This window comes from Ranitomeya imitator, chromosome 1 (assembly GCF_032444005.1).
Source record: "Ranitomeya imitator isolate aRanImi1 chromosome 1, aRanImi1.pri, whole genome shotgun sequence".
NCBI lineage: Eukaryota > Metazoa > Chordata > Amphibia > Anura > Dendrobatidae > Ranitomeya > Ranitomeya imitator.
The window spans coordinates 281,299,836-281,320,550 of record NC_091282.1 but is presented as its reverse complement, the minus strand read 5'-3'; positions in this window follow the sequence as shown (position 1 = coordinate 281,320,550).

The following is a 20,715-nucleotide window of genomic DNA, read 5'->3' as shown; positions in this document are numbered from 1 at the left end:
GTTGGACACCGACTGATCAGACATTGATGACCTATCCTATGGGTAGGTCATCATCAATAAAAACGTAGTGGACAACCTCTTTAATTATTAATAACAATGCATCACACTGACCTTTGGGCAGTAATACAATACCAAAGACCCACGTCACACAACGCAAGGGTATATCTTGTTACTTTACCATTTCAATGTTCCTAATTTAATTCTATGAATTTGTTTCTAAATTCTGTTCTCTTTATTCTTTTCTAGTTTCTCATTCCCTACATAGGCACCAAAGGTATTCCCACACAATTACATGACTGTTCATGAAGCTATATTTGTAAATGTCGTGAAAAATAAGGTCTATGCATTTATCCATAGATGTACAAACTATATTACATAGCAAAATATACAAGAATAGAACATCCCTTTAAATTTGCTATGAAATGATTCATGGCCACTTCTGTGTAACGGATTCAAAAGGGGGTGTTGATACATTATTTTTTTCTTCCATTCAAACCCATGATGAGAGATGAAAACTGCTTATTTAAGTCCGGCGGCTTGAGAAATCACTAGTTTACTGATACACTGATGATTACACTCAGCAGGAAAGGAATATATTAAATGTTGTCTCATGACTTCCAGTGCAGCTGACAAAATGAATCAGAATGTAAATGAGGAAAGAGGTGGAGTAAGTATCAGTGCGCATTGCATCTGAGCCTTGTGTTTAGCATATATGCTTGGGAAAAGCTGGTATATGTGTTAAAGGGAACCTGACGTTAAAAAAACAGCTTTCTGAAGCTGCCTGGTGCCTGTAATGAGAGCCTGCTGACGGGAAGAAATTAACTTTATTCCTTTGGGAAAGCTCAAGTTTTCAGTCATAGTGACAGATTGCTAATGATGATCTTTTTTCTTCTACAGATTCATGGTAAAAATAACTATGGCCTTGGTATTCATTCACAAGCTACTTCCAGCTTTGGGTGCATGCGCAGTGCAAAGATCAACTTGAATGTCTCTCTTCACTGCACATGCGCAAAATGCTGCAGTAGGTGGCTTGTGTGTGATGTCATTGGCCTTTTTGACTTTAACAATCGTAGAAGGGAAGATTGCCAGGATCACTATTCCATTCCTGTGGCATGGTACAGGAATCATGGTACCACACAGTGCGTGCGCTGGGAGGATTCACAAATCTGCAATCACACAGAGTGACTGCACACTTTTCCTTTTAGACCATTCAACCACTTTAAGGCATTCTGGAGTGCAATGCGCTGCTACCCATTATCAGAACGCTTGATCTGAGTCAATCCCCGCATGCGTTGCGGCGGTCGTACAGCCGCGAAACATGCAGCTGCGGGACCTCGAACATTTTTTTTCGAGCTCACCGAAAACACTCGAGAATGCTCATATAAGACCTTACCCGAGCACGTTCGCTCATCACTAGTCATGAGTCCTTCAATAGTTTGTTTGCAGTGATTACATCAAAAGGTTGTACAATTTTGATTAGCTCTATTTTTATTTTTTTTCTATTGAACCACAATTCAAAAGCAATGTATGACATTAATTTATATTCAGTAAATTTAAATTGAAAATTACTTTGTTAGTTTCAAGATATTTCATTGACTATTGTGGGTTTTTCATAATTTTAACAGAAAGGCACCAATAATTTTGCCCACATTTGTATATTTCACAGATCAATAGGAATCCATTCTTCCAACGGAGGTTAAATAAAAGCGTCTTTTTGGCCTATGTCATGGTGGTAGAGATCAGCATAACTATTCTTCAATTGATTGGAGAGCTAAAACACTGTGTTTTGCTATACACAGGGCTAGTACAAAATATGGAAAAAAAAACATATTCTGTGTCATGGAACAACAGGACATTATGGCCAACGTCAGCTACCTTGTTTCTAAACATTGGCACATGTCATCAGATGAGCATGTCAGAATATCTTCCTGATGTCTACCACTGACAAAAAGCTTAATGAAACTTGCCAAAAAAATATAATTAAACAACGTGTGTATCGATATGACTCGAAGGATTCTAATAAAATTATTGTGACAAATCACCACACACTTCAGGTATAAAAGCTGCCCATTTATCTCCAGATAACAGTAACAGGTTCAACCCAGCAGGAGAAGGATGGCTTTAAATACCATCTTATTTATGCTCTAATCGCAGCGTGAAATAACATAAACAGGAGTTCACACGCCATGCTTCCCTTCAGGTGAGCAGTCTGCTCCTTGAATTATTAATACCACTCCAGGGTGTCTAACCAACCTGCAGGATGCGGCTGATCTGTACAGATTAGATTTATGCAGATTTCACAGTGGAAACGCTATCCTCGTATATCCTGCGGCCCAGGGAGAATCATCCGCCAGTGCAGCTTTATGTCTGTGATTCCTTTTTAATTCTTTCCTGGCTCGGCACTGGATTGCCGGCCTATCATTCAGGGAAATGAGGGAAGATCTTTGTATCATGGTTGAATAACAAAATAATCGAGACGTAGAGTATGACAAATGCTCAGTGCAAGTTACAGTATATCTTTGAAATGGTTGTTGCGTCCTACTAAACACAACAGAACATATAATGAGATCACCCCTTATTAGTAACATCACGGATCACAGATGTCAGATGATCGCACCTAGAATGCGACATTTCCTTGTGGCATTTTTATTGGTTGTCATTTCTCAGACAACCATTAACCTCATTGATAGCAGGCAAGACAGTAAGTGCGAGGATTTCTGCATGTGGCCATCATACTCGACACTAAATAAATCAAGATGTTTTGAAAATGTTGTTTACAAGATTATCAATCCTGTGGTTTTCATAATGATAAGAATTTTCCTTCTTGGTGTTGTAATTTCAATGTTGAGAAGAGTATACAACTTAATTTTTAATAGCTATCTGTCACCACTCTATCGTCGGTTGTCCCAGGACCAGGGGCTCCTGTCCTTAACGCTAGGGGCACCGTAGCTCGCCCTCTTCCTCGGATTACTTCTGATGGTAAAGACACCGGGGCCACGTACATTGCCTTAGTCCATGTATCTTAGTCCGGCACCTAAAATGTATTTTCTATCTATCCTTACACCCTAATCAATTTTGTCATTTGCTTTATTACACAATACCCTACACTTTTCCTATGTATCTAATCACAAAATGTGTTTTGTTTTACTGTACTTCCTTAAACGTTTCTTTCGAAAGGAGTCTCAAACCTGATGTCACAGGAGGCTGTGGCTGTACGCAATCTCTGCAGCGTCCATCGCCTACTCTTGGTCTAGGACGTCACAGGGGGGCAGCGCTGCAGTTAATCGCTAGTTTCTTGCCACTCTGCCCCATATGAAGATGTTCTGGATCCTGGGTGATGGACGCTGTGGGAGACTTGAGTGCAGCACCAGCACTCTGCTTCTATCTCCGCTGCCACTGTAGCTTCTGTGAAAGAAGACATTGTCATAGGATAGAGATAGAAGTATTGAATAATGCCAGCATGATGTTTTTTTTTAAGACACTGCTAGAAGCTTTGGGGAGGCACTGGTTACACTCACTTTTTCTATCTCTGCTCAATGACAACATCTTCTTTCACAGACGCTATGGCTGTGGCAGAGACAGAAGCTGAGTGCTGGCGCTGCACTTACCTCTCCCACAGCGTCCATCATCCAAGGTTCAGGACATCTACAGAGAGGTCAGTGATGCAGAAACTAGTGAATATTTCAGCGCTGCCCCCTGTAATGTCATGTTCCAGGAGGGATGATGAGGCTACAGGAAGTGATTGCTGCCCCAGCCTCCAGTGAAGTCACATTTGAGAATCTTCTCAAACAAAACGTCACAGGAAGTACAGTAAAATATCACATTTAGGGATTAGCTAGATAGGGATAAGTGTAGAGTATTTTTTAATAAAGCAAATTAGAAAACTAGATAGGGTGTAAAGATAGATATTTAGAAAATAAATTTTAGGTGGCGGACCACCACTTTAATATTTCTAAATTTGCAAAGAGGATGCTCAAAAGATTTTATCATGTGCTCCCCACTAGGCACGTAAAGACTAATGCCATATTGACATTGTAGTAGTAGACTGTTTTCCTGGGAATGTTTCTTTTATTTCCCTCTACAGTTTAGCTTTCTGTGGCCTGGCACATTTCCCCTGGAGTTTTGTTCATTGTCAGCTATATCTTTAGCAATAATTGTGAAAGTTCTCCACAGGTTCTTATTCCAGAGGCTTCCACATTGTGTTCAGACATTTCCATGCAACCAGAATATAAAATGACTTTGCATGCATGTGCCGCGATTTCTCATAACATAGCAACTTTTGACGCTCTGCATGCCAGTGAATTTACTCTTTCGGCCAATAATAATAGAGAATCCCCACTAACAGCAAGTCACTCCAGATTCATTATTAAACCATTTTCCTCTGAAGTGGAAAATCGTCTTCTTGCAAAATGTATGTGTGAGTTTTTAAAGCATGGACAAAATTGTTTCTAAATGATGGTAATTTCACTTCTGGACTAGTGAGAAATGATGGCAGCTTCAGAAGCACACAAAGACATTCAGACAAAAGAACAGCTTATTTCTATGAAACATGTAATACAAGTTTAGCTTTTCACCTAAGTTGCTTATATATATACACTGCTCAAAAAAATAAAGGGAACACTAAAATCCCACATCCTAGATATCACTGAATGAAATATTACAGTTGTAAATCTTTATTCATTACCTAGTGGAATGTGTTGAGAACAATAAAACCTAAAAATTATCAATGTAAATCACAACTAATATCTCACGGAGGTCTGGAGTTGCAATGATGCTCAAAATCAAAGTGGAAAATTAAGTTACAAGCTGATCCAACTTCAGTGGAAATGCATCAAGACAAGGAAATGATGCTCAGTATTGTGTGTGGCCTCCACGTGCCCGTATGACCTCCCTACAATGCCTGGGAATGCTCCTGATGTGGAGGCGGAAGGTCTCCTAAGGGATCTCCTCCCAGACCTGGAATAAAGCATCCGCCAACTCCTGGACAGTCTGTGGTGCAACGTGACTTTGGTGGATGGTGTGAGACATGATGTCCCAGATGTGTTCAATCGGATTCAGGTCTGGGGAACGGGCGGGCCAGTCCTTAGCTTCAATGCCTTCCTCTTGCAGGAACTGCTGACACACTCCAGCCACATGAGGTCTGGCATTGTCCTGCATTAGGAGGAACCCAGGGCCAACCACACCAGCATATGGGGTTTGAGGATCTCATCTCGGTACCTAATGGCAGTCAGGCTACCTCTGGTGAGTACATGGAGGGCTGTGCGGCCCTCCAATGAAATGCCACCCCACACCATTACTGACCCACTGCCAATCCGGTCATGCTGAAGGATGTTGCAGGCAGCAGATCGCTCTCCACGGCGTTTCCTGACTCGGTCACGTCTGTCACATGTGCTCTCTGTGAACCTGCTTTCATCTGTGAAGCGCACAGGGCACCAGTGGCTAATTTGCCAATCCTGTTGTTCAGTGGCAAATGCCAAGTGTCCTGCACGGTGTTGGGCTGTGAGCACAACCCCCATCTGTGGACATTGGGCACTCAGACCATCCTCATAGAGTCAGTTTCTAACCATTTGTGCACATTTGTGGCCTGCTGGAGGTCATTTTGCAGGGCTCTGGCAATGCTCCTCCTGTTCCTCCTTGCACAAAGGCTGAAGTAGCGGTCCTGCTGCTGTGTTGTTGCCCTCCTATGAACCCCCTCCACATCTCCTGGTGTACTCACTTGTCTCCTGGTAGCGCCTCCAGCCTCTGGACACTATGCTGACAGACACAGCAAACCATCTTGCCACAGCTCGCATTGATGTGCCATCCTGGATGATCTGCGCTACCTGAGCCACTTATGTGGGTTATAGAGTCCGTCTCATGCTACCACAAGTATGAAAACACAACCAACATTCAAAAGTGACTGAAATATCAGCCAGAAAGCATTAGTACTGAGATGTGGTCTGTGGTCCCCACCTGAAGAACCACTCCTTTATTGAGTGTGTTTTGATAATTGCCAATAATTTCCATATGTTGTCTATTCCATTTGCACAACAGCATGTGAAATTGATTGACAAACAGTGATGCTTCCTAAGTGGACAGTTTGATTTCACAGAAGTTTGATTTACTTGGAGCTATATTCTGTTGTTTAAGTGTTCCCTTTATTTTTTTTGAGCAGTGTATTTCACAGCATTTACTTCTATGCATTTCATCACTTGGCAAGAATAATAATATTGAGCCATTCCTTTATTCCAGATATGGCTCATTTTATCATATGCAATTATGGGCTTTCCTCTAAGAGTATACAACAACAAAAAAAGAATCAAATCTACATTTAAAAAAATGGATTCAAACAAGCCATATACACTGTATGTGTCCCACCCAGAGCACTTCCTGCCTTATTTACAGATCACTTATAAAGTGATATGCAAATGAGCAGCATGGTGGCTCAGTGGTTAGCACCATAGCTGAGCAGTGCTGGGGTCCTGGGTGCAAATCCCACCAAGGACAACATCTACAAGGAGTTTGTATGTGCTCACTGTGTTTGTGTTGGTTTCCCACTTGCTCCAGTTTCCTCCCACACTCCAAAGACAATACAGATATAGAGTTTATATTGTGAGTCCCAATGGGGACAGCGAAGGTTTCTGCAAAGTGCTGTGGAAATTAATGGTTCTATATAAACGAGTAAACTAAAAAAGAAGTAGATTTCTTGGCAAAATAAGAGCAGCTTTGTGTAATAAAGGCATGGATTCACTTATGTTCTTATAACAAAGATACACATAATAGGTTTGGGGGATGGCATGAGCTGACGGATTAGCTTTACATTTATTCAGATGATGGTCCTTTAACCCTCCGTCACATACAACTTCTCTTTTACTTTCATTTCTCCTTCCTCACCAGATTGTGAGGAAACCCCCTCCCTCCAGGTAGTCTCCTGTCTCTTGAAGGTCTGTGAAACCTGATATCACAGTTGGATTTCAGAGCTTCAGGGGAGAGGATATAGCTGCACAGATCTCTCAGGCTCATTGTATGTGAATACGTCACATTCAGTAAGGTTGGTATTTTATGTTTTTATTCATCACAATAGTTTATTTAGCTTGTTTTATGAATGTATAGCACAAAATGTGAGGATATTTCATAGAAATAAGGGAGATTTTATAAAAGAAAGTGTGCTGCTCAGGCATATACAGTAGTTCCCTAACATATTCCTTCTCTTGCTTCAGATTATCTGCTGAAATGGAGAGGAAAATGTACAATTTATCCAAACAACTTGATGTTGAGGAAGTAACAAACATGCTGTTAGATGATAGAGACCTCACACTTCATGATGATGCTGCCATCGATCCTGGGACTGGGGCAGAAAAAAAACCGGAGATAATTACATTTTACAATGCCACCAAAGGGGGTGTGGATACAGCAGATCAGATGTGCTCCACTTTCAACGTCAGCAGAAACATCAAACGCTGGCCAATGGTCATATTTTTTGCTATGTTGAATTTGGGTGGTATAAATTCACAAGTAATTTATCTTGAAAACAAGCTTGAACCACTCCGTAGACGATTGTATCTGAAAAAATTGGCCCATGAACTAGTACTTGGAGAGCTACGCAGGAGAAGCGTGAAAACAATCGGTATCCCCTCTCGCCTTCAAGTTCAGCTCAAAAGGTTCCGCCCAGAAGATGATGGTGAAAAGTCACCATCTGCACCACCTCACAAAAGAAGGAGATGCACCACCTGCCAAACGGAAAGCGGAACCAGAAGGCTTTCAAATTATGAATGTCTCAAATGTCATAAAGCAATTTGACTGACACATGCAAAAATGGTGTGTAATTCTTGCTATTTGCTCTGCAAGTGTGACTTTTCTGGGGAAACCTCAGCATCTACTTCTGATTGAATATGTTTTTAATAGTACTTAAGGTACCTTAAAATTAAGTTTGTGTTCAAAAATTTTCTTTGTACATTTTTTTGAGAGAGTCGAACTGGGGACTATTTGGCGGGAGTTTTGAAAAGTTTGTATTTCATAGTTATTAGTTTTATGTTAAGTAAATGTTTTTTTTTGCAACTGATTATGTGTAGTCTCTTTTATTACATCCCTATGAAGGTCACTGATCACTTTTAGAGCACTGAAATTGTAAACATTAGATATTATAGGTATTTTTCCAGCAGGCGCCTAAAAGGCACATTGTATGTGAACTCGTTAGTCCGAATATTGTATGTGACGGAGGGTTAAAGGATATAATTTTCCTTGTGTAACCTTGATGGAAAATTTTAAATTACATTCTTATGAATTAACTAGTTTGCTCCACTGGGACTTTTTAAAGATATCATTTATTATACATCCTTGGCTGAATGCCAGTGTAGGTTAGCCTCATTAATAGCATCTTCTCTTAAATGATTAATAGATATAAGCTTTGGAAAGTTGGTGAAAATGAGTAGAACTTTACACAAGTGTTATGAGAAAATGTCCTGGTTTTGCACGTAAATTATGAATCAATATAAAAGTCATGGCAGTTGCAAATAGCTTGTGGATTGTGATAGGATTGCTACAGCATCTTTATTGGACTTCCACGATCATATCAATTGTTTTCTTGTGGAGGACTGTATCACTGTCTGTTTAATATTTAGAAAATCTATAAAAAGATAAAATATATACCTTAATACATTTTAATACATCCCTTTGCTTGGCATATAGAGAACTGATGGTAAATGTATGTACAGATAAAATATATAGGTTATTATGTTAAATAAACATAATAATTTATTAATAATGGTAATAATAATAATTGATTGGGCCCAATGGTTCTTCTTCAGATCAGCAAGTACAAACACAGCATTACAGCCACAATATAACATGAGAATATTTAGTATACAAAATTTTCTAAGTTAGGTAACAAGGAAACTAGCAGACATATTGCATCAAGAGTATGTATGGAAATCAAATCAAAATAACAGCACATTAAGTAAATGTATTATTATTAGTAGTAACAGATACATTACCTTGAGAATAGTAAATGGGACCAGAATAGAGAAGAGTGTAGTGACGTGCCTCCCCAAACCCCAACAACATTTTGCTCATGTTTCTTCCGGGAGCATGCCGAAACGGCGTTGTAGTTTGCTCTAATTCATATGGGAGTTATTGATCACCATTGGAGTTGCTAATATTGGTTTCCAAAATTACTATAATAGGGCTATCTCTATTTATTTATACTTTGCACATTCACTTTATTACTGACTAGATGGAGGCCCGATGCTATCGCATCGTGAGGGTGGCATTGTCGCGATAGGGGCAGGCTTTGCAGCGTTGAGAATCTCTCACCCGTGTGCTCATCCACCTATTGGCGGTCGGGATCCCAGCGGCGGCCTGGATCCCAGCGGTGAGGAGGGGTCCTTGTGCCATGGGGTTCTTGCGGAGGGGGGAGTCCCAGCAGCAGGGGGTCCGCTGGTGGTAAATTATATAAATAGATACACACTGCCATTCCCTGTATTATATACATATACATAGTATACGGTATTTCCTCCACTCCACAGAGGACACGCCTTGTTACAGCTAGTGATTCCCGGAGCCCTGCCTCCCACTGGAGCCTGCCTCTCACTGTCTCTGCCGCTCTCCGCTCCTTGCACCTCCGCACTCAGGAGCCCCGAGATCAGCAGCACGGAGAGCAGTATCTTTGTGATCCATCTGCAGCGCCTGCTTTCATCCATGTGATCAGCAATTGTCGGAAGTTGAAGAGGTGTGTGCACATTGTGAGGTGTGCACAGTGTGAGGGTTGTGCAGTGTCCCAGCAGCGGGGGGTCCGGCCATGACCCACTGGTGGTACTGCACAAGGGTGTGGTACCACCAGCAGGTGCCATATTGGAATACCTATCACTTGGGCATTCCAATATGGTGGTCGGAGTACTTCCGATGCGGCTTGGTGGATTGTGGGATTCGAGGACGTCCAGATGGAAGTGTATGACAGACAATTTAAGGTAATTATATAAATACATGCTCCTTATGTTGTCAATTTCAGTATCATATCATATATGTCACGAATCCCTTCTCCGTGGTGTCACCTATCCATCACGTGCCCACTCTCACACGTGACTTGGGGTTGTGCCTGCAAGGGTTAATCTATCTCCCCACTCTCAGTCCAGCATTCAACCTCTGACCTATGCTGTAATGGGAGCATAAATCACACACCGACCAAGGCCACACACCCGCTCATACACGCTGCCATCGAAATCACGGGCGATGAGTCCCGGAACTAATAATAATAGAATCAAGGGATTCAAGCTTGAGAAGGATAATTTGCATATTCCAGGTGCCTTGTGGGAAAAGCGAAGAGTCTCCCTCAGCAAGAAGATCGTTGGGTACAGCTGGGACCAGCTGCTTGGAAAGCATCACCAAACCGCGCGCCTTACGGCGTGCAAATTTTTGCCTGTAGGATATACCGTATTTTTCGGACTATAAGACGCACCGGACTATAAGGCGCACCCAGGTTTTAGAGGTGGAAAATAGGGAAAAAAAATATTTGAAGCTAAAAAATGTGGTAAAATATTTAATAACATAAATGACATACTATTATATGTGGTGTTATTATATATAATAGTATGTTATTATGTTGGAAGCTGCGGGACAAGTGTGGTGTCTGTACAGTACTATATGAAGATGCTGGAGGGTGAGTATTAGAATGGGGGCACAGGGCTTATATTTAAAGCACCACTCCAGCACTGCAAAATAACACTGGAGTGCTGCTTTAAAATCCCATGGGAGAACTATAATTCCCAGCATGTCCTGCAGATCCTATGACATGCTGGGAGTTATAGTTCACCAAAGGAGTGGCAGAGTGCTTTATTGTGTTTTGTAAAGACTAACCTCTTAAATGTGGCAGCCAGCCACACTATGGTGAGGCTAAAGCTGGAGCATCCCATTACTGTACACAGAGCAGTCCCTCTTTCATTTCCATAGCACAGGTTATGAGGAAGCTGCAGTAGAGACTGGAGAGCCTGAAGGACCTGTGATGATGTCAAGAAGAGGGAGGGCTCTGAGCTGCCATGTGATGCTCCAGCCCGCCCACTCCTGACATCATCACAGGTCCTCCTGCACAGAACTCAGCGTCCAGCCCAGGCATGGCAGGCAGGTATGCAGCCATCTCCTCTCTCCCTTGGCCCCTGCTGCTGCCTCCTCTCCCCCAGACACACAGTCCTGCCCAGCTGCTGCAGGAATCAGCGCTGGAGAAGCCATGTGTGTCCCTGCTTAAGCATTTGCTGCTCCCGACTCACCGCTCAGCTGATAGGTGGGCGGGGAGCCGCTAATGAATATTCACTGCACTTAATCGTCGGGAGCACATGGTTTCTCCAGCGCTGATTCTGGGCAGCGGGGACATCATGAAGTGGGATAACAGTGCGATCCCACTCACTGCTGCCCCCCTCCCCACATGCTACATCCGTACCATAAGACGCACCCACACTTTCCTCCCAAATTTGGAGGAAAAAAAGTGCGTCTTATGGTCGGAAAAATACGGTAATTGCAAGAAAGCTTTGCTGAGTAGATTACACAAGAAGGAAAACACACAGCAAGTCAGCAGGATCTAGGAGCAACATGGCAGATGTGACAACCTACATGGTGAGCTGCAGCATGTGCTACATGTTCACAGATCGACCAGAAGAAGAATCCAAAATCACCTGTCAGAAGTGTAGACTAGTGGCCCTTTTAGAAGAAAAGGTGCAGGGTCTGGAAGAAAGAATAGCAACTTTGAAACTCATCAAAGAGAATGAAGACTTCCTAGACAGAACAGAAGCATCTCTACTGGTCACAGAAGGTGAAAAAAGTGTCAGAGAACCTCCAAAAGCAGATGAGTGGAAGCATGTGACCAAAAGAAGCAAGAAGACCATGGAGAAATCACCAACCACACAACTGAAGAACCGATATCAAATCTTTGTAGAGGATGAAGATGGCACACCTAAGGATGAAGCAATACCAGCAAGCAAAAAAGAAAAGGGCACACAGCAACAAGTGACAGCAAAAAGTACAGCCAAGAAGCAACGAAGAGTGGTGGTGGTGGGAGACTCACTACTGAGAGGCACAGAAGCAGCCATCTGCAGACCGGACATAACCGCAAGAGAAGTATGCTGCCTTCCAGGTGCGATGATCAAGGATGTGACCGATAGGATACCAAAGCTCTTCAGCTCCAAGGATGTCCACCCATTTCTTCTGATACATGTTGGCACCAATGACACGGCAAGGAAGGACCTACCGACAATCTGCAAGGACTTTGAAGAGTTGGGGAAGAAAGTAAAGGAACTGGATGCACAGGTAGTTTTTTCTTCTATCCTTCCAGTAGACGGGCATGGCACCAGGAGATGGAACAGGATCCTTGATGCGAACAACTGGCTAAGATGATGGTGCAGACAACAAGGATTCGGATTCCTGGACCACGGTGTGAATTACTTGTACGATGGACTCCTCGCCAGAGACGGACTACACCTCAACAAACCTGGGAAACACACATTCGCCAGAAGACTCGCTACACTCATCAGGAGGGCGTTAAACTAGAAGAAGAGGGGACGGGAAGAAAAACATTAGACTCGAACAAAGAAGACCCAGGAAAACATACTCAGAAGGGAGGTAAGAACATTTCTAAAACAATCCACAGCAAGGAGATTGGAACAAATCAAAATCCTCTAAACTGCATGCTCGCAAACGCCAGAAGCCTGACAAACAAGATGGAAGAACTAGAAGCCGAAATATCTACAGGTAACTTTGACATAGTGGGAATAACCGAGACATGGTTAGATGAAAGCTATGACTGGGCAGTTAACTTACAGGGTTACAGTCTGTTTAGAAAGGATCGTAAAAATTGGAGAGGAGGAGGGGTTTGTCTCTATGTAAAGTCTTGTCTAAAGTCCACTTTAAGGGAGGATATTAGCGAAGGGAATGAGGATGTCGAGTCCATATGGGTTGAAATTCATGGAGGGAAAAATGGTAACAAAATTCTCATTGGGGTCTGTTACAAACCCCCAAATATAACAGAAAGCATGGAAAGTCTACTTCTAAAGCAGATAGATGAAGCTGCAACCCATAATGAGGTCCTGGTTATGGGGGACTTTAACTACCCGGATATTAACTGGGAAACAGAAACCTGTGAAACCCATAAAGGCAACAGGTTTCTGCTAATAACCAAGAAAAATTATCTTTCACAATTGGTGCAGAATCCAACCAGAGGAGCAGCACTTTTAGACCTAATACTATCTAATAGACCTGACAGAATAACAAATCTGCAGGTGGTCGGGCATCTAGGAAATACAATTTTCACAGAAAGAAAAAACGTACAACCTTGGGTATGTATTATAGAGCTCACAGAAAAAATCCCAAGAATTAAAAGTTAACCTTTATTAATATAATATCATAAAAATGCTAAATACCAAATATGTGCACAACTACACCATCACCAAAATTAACAGCATACCACAGGAAAGGCCGAGATGGTGCCAATCCCTACACTAGACTAAAAAACACCCTACCTAACAGCGGAGGTTGGCACCCTACAACACCTGCGCAATGGCGCCCCCGCTCCTCGTCGACTCTCCCTGCTAACCCTAGTGGGCCCTACTGGGACAGGGAGTGGAAAAAGCAAACACTCAGTGCCCCTATAGAAAAGATAGTGAGTCAATAGCAATGACCCAAATACCCTATCTCGCTAGCTGCACTAATACTTCCTATCCGCGGGGGTCGGCACCCTAGAATAAATACAAATGGTGCCCCCGCTCCACGACGACTACACTAATCTGACCCTAGATAAAAGGGTAGGCAGGATATTACATAGATGTATTAGAGCATATAAACATATCAAGAGGATTTATAATACCCGATTGTTAAAAGGTGTCCTTTTTGTATACACAAATGCTTATAGAAAGTGCTGATCGTTCATACTCCACACATCCTATGATTACAAAATTAGCATATATAAGAGATCATACAGTTCAATGACTTGCAGGTAAGATAGTCTCCCAGACTTGAATACCAATAATCCAAAGTATAAGCACATACTAAAAAGACACAATCCTCCTAAAGCCTTTTGATCCAAACCAAATCAGTATGATCATTTTAGCATAACATTCGAATAAACAAGGTGCTGAGCACCATATCCATGAGGGATCGGCCCCATGGTGGTACAGACCATTTGGTTTACCTGCACCATCTATGAAGGAAGCTAAGTAACCCTTTATATATCCGATAAACTCCTGATGAACCTCCTGTTATATGCGGAGGGGAAACGCGTTGAGTTTGGGGAAAGGAGTACCTTGTTTATTCTATAGGGGCACTGAGTGTTTGCTTTTTCCACTCCCTGTCCCAGTAGGGCCCACTAGGGTTAGCAGGGAGAGTCGACGAGGAGCGGGGGCGCCATTGCGCAGGTGTTGTAGGGTGCCAACCTCCGCTGTTAGGTAGGGTGTTTTTTAGTCTAGTGTAGGGATTGGCACCATCTCGGCCTTTCCTGTGGTATGCTGTTAATTTTGGTGATGGTGTAGTTGTGCACATATTTGGTATTTAGCATTTTTATGATATTATATTAATAAAGGTTAACTTTTAATTCTTGGGATTTTTTCTGTGAGCATCTAGGAAATAGCGACCACAATATTGTACAGTTTCACCTGTCTTTCACTAGGGGGACTTGTCAGGGAGTCACAAAAACACTGAACTTTAGGAAGGCAAAGTTTGACCAGCTTAGAGATGCCCTTAATCTGGTAGACTGGGACAATATCCTCAGTAATAAGATACAGATAATAAATGGAAAATGTTTAAGAACATCCTAAATAGGCACTGTAAGCGGTTTATACCTTGTGGGAATAAAAGGACTAGAAATAGGAAAAACCCAATGTGGCTAAACAAAGAAGTAAGACAGGCAATTAACAGTAAAAATAAAGCATTTGCACTACTAAAGCAGGATGGCACCAAAAAAGGAAGCTCTAAAAAACTATAGGGAGAAAAATACTTTATCTAAAAAACTAATTAAAGCTGCCAAAAAGGAAACAGAGAAGCACATTGCTAAGGAGAGTAAAACTAATCCCAAACTGTTCATCAACTATATCAATAGTAAAAGAATAAAAACTGAAAATGTAGGCCTCTTAAAAAATAGTGAGGAAAGAATGGTTGTAGATGACGAGGAAAAAGCTAACATATTAAACACCTTCTTCTCCACGGTATTCACGGTGGAAAATGAAATGCTAGGTGAAATCCCAAGAAACAATGAAAACCCTATATTAAGGGTCACCAATCTAACCCAAGAAGAGGTGCGAAACCGGCTAAATAAGATCAAAATAGATAAATCTCCGGGTCCGGATGGCATACACCCACGAGTACTAAGAGAACTAAGTAATGTAATAGATAAACCATTATTTCTTATTTTTAGGGACTCTATAGCGAAGGGGTCTGTTCCGCAGGACTGGAACATAGCAAATGTGGTGCCAATATTCAAAAAGGGCTCTAAAAGTGAACCTGGAAATTATAGGCCAGTAAGTCTAACCTCTATTGTTGGTAAAATATTTGAAGGGTTTCTGAGGGATGTTATTCTGGATTATCTCAATGAGAATAACTGTTTAACTCCATATCAGCATGGGTTTATGAGAAATCGCTCCTGTCAAACCAATCTAATCAGTTTTTATGAAGAGGTAAGCTATAGGCTGGACCACGGTGAGTCATTGGACGTGGTATATCTCGATTTTTCCAAAGCGTTTGATACCGTGCCGCACAAGAGGTTGGTACACAAAATGAGAATGCTTGGTCTGGGGGAAAATGTGTGTAAATGGGTTAGTAACTGGCTTAGTGATAGAAAGCAGAGGGTGGTTATAAATGGTATAGTCTCTAACTGGGTCGCTGTGACCAGTGGGGTACCGCAGGGGTCGGTATTGGGACCTGTTCTCTTCAACATATTCATTAATGATCTGGTAGAAGGTTTACACAGTAAAATATCGATATTTGCAGATGATACAAAACTATGTAAAGCAGTTAATACAAGAGAAGATAGTATTCTCCTACAGATGGATCTGGATAAGTTGGAAACTTGGGCTGAAAGGTGGCAGATGAGGTTTAACAATGATAAATGTAAGGTTATACACATGGGAAGAAGGAATCAATATCACCATTACACACTGAACGGGAAACCACTGGGTAAATCTGACAGGGAGAAGGACTTGGGGATCCTAGTTAATGATAAACTTACCTGGAGCAGCCAGTGCCAGGCAGCAGCTGCCAAGGCAAACAGGATCATTGGGTGCATTAAAAGAGGTCTGGATACACATGTTGAGAGCATTATACTGCCTCTGTACAAATCCCTAGTTAGACCGCACATGGAGCACTGTGTCCAGTTTTGGGCACCGATGCTCAGGAAGGATATAATGGAACTAGAGAGAGTACAAAGGAGGGCAACAAAATTAATAAAGGGGATGGGAGAACTACAATACCCAGATAGATTAGCGAAATTAGGATTATTTAGTCTAGAAAAAAGACGACTGAGGGGTGATCTAATAACCATGTATAAGTATATAAGGGGACAATACAAATATCTCGCTGAGGATCTGTTTATAACAAGGAAGGTGACGGGCACAAGGGGGCATTCTTTGCGTCTGGAGGAGAGAAGGTTTTTCCACCAACATAGAAGAGGATTCTTTAATGTTAGGGCAGTGAGAATCTGGAATTGCTTGCCTGAAGAGGTGGTGATGGCAAACTCAGTCGAGGGGTTCAAGAGAGGCCTGGATGTCTTCCTGGAGCAAAACAATATTGTATCATACAATTATTAAGTTCTGTAAAAGGACGTAGATCTGGGGATTTATTATGATGGAATATAGGCTGAACTGGATGGACAAATGTCTTTTTTCGGCCTTACTAACTATGTTACTATGTTACTATGTCTACTGGCTCTCTGCCCCCACTTGAGTATCGGCTGCAGCAGTGATGTTAAGTCAATAGCACACAGTACCACGTTAGGAAGTACACAAATCCCCAAAAAAACAGAACTTTCCCATTTGTCCAGAGAACAAGAGGCCACATATTAATGAAGGCAGGGAGGAGCAGAGCTAGGACCCCCTGCTGTCTTTTGTGCAAGGCAGCACACATCAAAGAGAAAGTATAGACACCTAGGCACCAACACCTAGAGATGAATTATGAGAGTACCATGAATCTCAGGGTTAAGTCCAATATTCCACAAGAACCATGGGAGCCCTTCACACACACCTCTCCGTCTCATATTTCTCTAGCTGTCCTGGATGCTGATCTATCAGGACTGGCTCTCCAGAATCTCTTAGCTGACCCAAGTTTGGACTCTCCGTATCGGTCCAGCCCCAACGAGATGTCAGTAGTCCCATTTGGACCTTCTCCTAGGAAGTTAGGACCCATGCTAGATTTTGGGAATTATTTCAGCTAAGAGGACAAGGGAGGAGAATTCAGTCCAACCCAGAGGGGCGGTAGCAAATATGAGGGGCGAGCTAGGGGTTAACCCCTTACTGACAACAGACGTATAAGTATGCCAATGTCAGTATTCCCCGCTTTGACGTGGGCTCCGGCAGTGAGCCCGTATCTTCCCGGGGATATGTCAGCTGTTTTGAACAGCTGACATGTGCCCCCAATAGTCGTGGGTGGAATCGTGATCCACCCATGGCTATTAACTAGTTAAATGCTAACTCTGACAGCAGCATTTAAATCACGCTTTCAGCCATCGGGCTGGAAATACGTGCACCGGTGACCCGTCACATAATCGGGGGTGATCGGTTCATCGGCATGACAACCAGAGGTCTACTTGAGACCTCTGTGGTTTTCAGTTCTGGATTGCTGTGAGTGCCACCCAGTGGTCGGCACTCATAGCAAGTCAGCAATTCAGCTACATAGAGGTGATTTGAGCATCGCCACTAAGTAGCTGAGCTGATCGAGTTGTGCCAACTTCTAGTCTCCTATTAAAATTAAAAAAAATGAAAATTGAAATCACTTCCCTTTTGCCCCATTCAAATTAAAACAATAATTATGTTTTTTTGTTCGCAATGACATTGCATTAAAAGGCAATAACGGGTGATCAAAAGAATGTATCTGTGCCAAAATGGTAGCATTAAAAACGTCAGCTCAGCATGCAAAAAATAAGCCCTCGCCCAACCCAAGATCATGAAAAATGAAGACGCTATGGTTATCGGAAAATTGGGCAAATTTTTAATTTTTTTAGCAAAGTTTGAAATTTTTTTCACCACTTAGATAAAAAAGAACCTAGACATGTTTGGTGTCTATGAACTCGTAATGTAGAGGAGCTGCGGAGACACCATCACGTGTTTCTCAACGCAGGCAGTGAATAGCCAGGCCTTTCCCCGGGAAGGAACAACCAAGGGAAGGGCAGCAGCCAATAAAGGAAAACATCCAATAAAGGAAAACCACCTATGCCAAGCATGGTATCCATCCACAGACAGCTGTTTTGGGGTTTTTGGCCCTCATCAGTGTGGAGTAGGAAACTGGCTATCAGGAGCAGTGCCTAGTAGAAAGTCTATAAAGGCACGGATGATTGACCTCGTGGAGACCAAAACATCCAACACCACGGAGACACCATCATGTGTTTCTCACCGCAGTGATCCAGAACACTGCCCCCAAATATGCAAATGCATGTAGAGGAGCTGCGGAGACACCATCACGTGTTTCTCAACGCAGGCAGTGAATAGCCAGGCCTTTCCCCGGGAAGGAACAACCAAGGGAAGGGCAGCAGCCAATAAAGGAAAACATCCAATGAAGGAAAACCACCTATGCCAAGCATGGTATCCATCCACAGACAGCTGATTCGGTGGTTTTGCCCCTCATCAGTGTGGAGTAGGAAACTGGCTATCAGGAGCAGTGCCTAGTAGAAAGTCTATAAAGGCACGGATGCAATATATTGTATTCATTCAATTATCCCACAAAGGTGAATAGAAACCGCTGTACAAAGCCCATAAATAAAGGCGCTGGCCAAATTTCCTCACCAGAGCAAATAGTAAGACCGCAGTCAAATTCACTGCATGCAATTATCCCAATACCATTGCCCTAGCAAAATTAACAACTCTATTAGATGCTGCACTCAGCCGTTAAACCACTTAACTTAATTTAGTTGCCCAGTTGGAAAATGCTCAAAACCGCAACTACATTTAGTGTAGCCGAGGGCCATACAAACGTTCACATATTCAATATGCCAAATTGCTAGTCTAAACCAGACCTTAATGCCGTACAGGCTATTGCCTACATCCATCTATCCATATCGAAATGCTGGGCAATGAAAATCAAACATGTACGTATTACCTAAATATGTGGTGCTCCTCGCTTCCAGCCACACATGGCACGCCGATCTCTGCCAAACCCCGACGCGCATTTTGCGACAGCTTCCTCTTAGGGGCATGTCTATAGCGAGGCGTCAGAGTATTTAAGCAACCATAAGCCAATCCGATCACAAAGGGGCGGGGCTTTCTGTCTTATACCATTGAATCAAAACAGCCTGCTGGAATTCACAGCGGCGGCGAACATTCACAGCGGCGGTGTGTATATTGGAGATCCACACTGCAGCCCTATTAACAAAGCTTACTATCAGTGTGTACTAAGGGGGTTTTTGTTTTGTTAGCCGGAAAGCATCCTGTACATTCTTCAACATATAAACTTATAAAGCAACCGCAGCACATATATTGATATGGTCAATACCATAATGGGATATCTTCACTAAAACTGCATACCTTGATATATCAGGATGGGATAACTAACACTGAAATCACGCAACTCGGTGTAACCAGCCCTTTTTATAGTGAACATATGAACACACTAAAATATATATATATATATATATATATATATATATATATATATATATACTGTATATACTCGAGTATAAGCCAACCCAAGAATAAGCCGACCCCCCTAATTTTGCCACAAAAAACTGGGAAAACTTATTGACTCGAGTATAAGCCTAGGGTGGAAAATGCAGCAGCTACCGGTGAATTCAAAAATAAAAATGGATGCTCCATACCGTTCATTATTGCCCCAAAGGAGGTTGCATATAAAGCTGTGCCATATATAATGCTCCATACCATTGATTATTGCCCCATAGATGATCCATATATAGCTGTACCATATAGAATGCTCTGCACCGTTCATTATGGCCCCATAGATGCTCCATATAAAGCTGTGCCCCATATATAATGCTCTGTACCGTTCATTATGGCCCCATAGATTCTCCTTATAAAGCTATGCCATATATGCTCTGCACCATTCATTATGGCCCCATAGATGCTCCTTATAAAGCTGTGCCATATATGCTCTGCACTGTTCATTATGGCCCCATAGATGCTCCTTATAAAGCTGTGCCATATATGCTCTGCACCATTCATTATGGCCCCATAGATGCTCCTTATAAAGCTGTGCCATATATGCTCTGCACCATTCATTATGGCCCCATAGATGCTCCTTATAATGCTGTGCCATATATGCTCTGCACCGTTCATTATGGCCCCATACATGCTCCTTATAAAGCTGTGCCATATATGCTCTGCACCGTTCATTATGGCCCCATACATGCTCCTTATAAAGCTGTGCCATATATGCTCTGCACCGTTCATTATGGCCCCATAGATGCTCCTTATAAAGCTGTGCCATATATGCTCTGCACCGTTCAGTATGGCCCCATAGATGCTCCTTATAAAGCTGTGCCATATATAACGCTGCTGCTGCTGCGATAAAAAAAACAAAACACATACTCCCCTCTCTTGCTTGCAGCTC